We start from the raw sequence: 2,147 nt of genomic DNA, 5'->3' as shown, positions 1-2,147 counted from the left end.
AAATTTTAAGAGATAAAAAAATTACATGTTGAATTTGAGAATGAAGCTCCAAATTTTGGACATCTGCCATGTGTCAGACACAAAATCTTGTATGACAAAATGCCTTCTATATTGTACAATTTTACATAAATAGTAAACAGATATAAAGCACATTTTCTCTCAATTACGTCTTGATGTGAAAAACTTTGTTGTACCTCAGATCTTTGCAACATTTCTGACATTTTGGATGTCCCATCAGCTATTTTATTTTTGAACAACAAAGTCTAACCCTCAGTTGGTACCGTTGGGAACGGTACCTTGGGATACCCAAACAGAAGAATTCTCTAGTCCCTCATTTAAAGTGGTTCAACATGTGCAAATAATCTACACACACCCTCCCATATTCTTTATATCAGCTCTAGATTACTTTTACATATGTCTAACACAATGTAAATTCAATTGTTAGAATGGATTGACTAGAGGCTAACAAGAAAACCATCCCGTATATGTTCAGTATGGAAGCAAACCTTTTACTGAATATTTTTGGCTTTGTGCTTGGTTGAAACTGCAGTTGCAGAACAGAGAGGATCTACCACTCAATGTGAGGAAGATACTAAGCCAAAAGGACCAGATAGATGCTCATTTTGGTATATGCAGAGGTCATCTGAAGGAACTGTGAGGCAGGTGAATCAGTGAGCCCTGAGTCAGAAAGCAGCTTTGCCATGTGACTAGCCTGACTGAAGTAGAAACTCCGGAGGGGTTATGGAACACATGCTCTCTGACTGTAGTGAAATTATTTCTTTGTTAAGTTGAATAATGTCAAGATGAGTCGTTGGTCAGAAGTATTGTATTTTCTCTATTCCTCTCTATGAATCTATTGCCAGATCTACACCCACAGCCAACATCTGGTCCAGTCCCTCCCTTAAAAGGAGACAGAGTTGCCTAATTCAACCCACAGCTGTCCAGTGCTCTCCTAAGAACAACATCAAGTTTCAGAGTCTTACACACATGACTTTTCTGCCTGGGACAGAGAGGGTGCTGAATAAGGTGAATGTCCATTTTTATGCTTTCTTGCCAGTACATATCAAGTGTAGTGGGGGGTAAGCGCAAGAATTTTTTAGGTCATGAAGGAGATTGATGTTTGGCTCCCCATGTGTCTCCAACCTCAAGAGGCTACCAATAGTTACCAAAAGAACCTACTGTTTTCCCAGCAGGGAAATTTGCTGAAGTCAGAAAGCAAGATTTTTAATCCCCTTTAAAGAGAGATCATGTCATCAATGCTAGCCTCTTTTGAACATCTGGTATAGTGCTCTATAAAAAGTCATGACCTGACTGGGTTTGAGGCCCTCCTCTTCTGCTTCTGACCCGGTGTCAGTACACATCCTGGGAAGCCACAGTGACAGTGCAAGTACTTGAATACCTGCCACTCATGTCGACGATTTGGAATGAGTTCCAGCTCCTGGCTTTGACCTCACCAAACTCTGGCTATTTCAGGCATTTGGGAAGTGAACCAGAAGGCAGAAAATCTTTGAGTATGTATCTTTCTGTCTCTCTCAATCTGTCTTCCAAGTAAAGTGAAAAAAAATAAATAAAAATAAAAATAGCTATAGGTATTTAGTGACTTAAAATGTGGGTTTTGAAAATAAAAGTCCTATATTCAAATCCTGGCTCTTACATACAGTGCGAAAGTTTATAAAAGTTATTTAAACTTACCATGCCTCAGCTTTTTCTCCTGTAACATGGGTGTGGTCACAACAGTGTCTATTTCATACCCTTCTTGTGCAGATTAAGTTAATAGATACAAAGCTCTCAGAACAGTAGTTGGCCTTCAATAAACATTAGCTACTCCATTAAGTAGGTGTAAATGTTTGTTATGTGAATTACTTGTAGTGGGACAAGGTTCTGGTGATTACACAAGAGCTCTGTTCGAGACAGCTATCATTGTGCAATTGCTTGCCATAAATCTGCTACCATTTCCAAGAACTGTGTCCCTGCTGGCGAATACTGCTGCCTCGCACACTAAGCTACCCTTGGCAGGGTCAGAGGCAAATCCCACAGCCAGCTTCAATTTCAGTTTCTCAGAACAAGCCAGCACAGCGCTTTCCCACGAGGCACCTGGGAATCCAGTCCCAACTCACTCCTGTTGGGCCCTACTTTTTATAACTTGA

The sequence above is a fragment of the Ochotona curzoniae genome, unplaced genomic scaffold (genome assembly GCF_017591425.1).
Source record: "Ochotona curzoniae isolate NIBS_2020 unplaced genomic scaffold, NIBS_Ocur_1.0 contig_64, whole genome shotgun sequence".
NCBI lineage: Eukaryota > Metazoa > Chordata > Mammalia > Lagomorpha > Ochotonidae > Ochotona > Ochotona curzoniae.
This window is presented reverse-complemented; position numbering follows the sequence as displayed.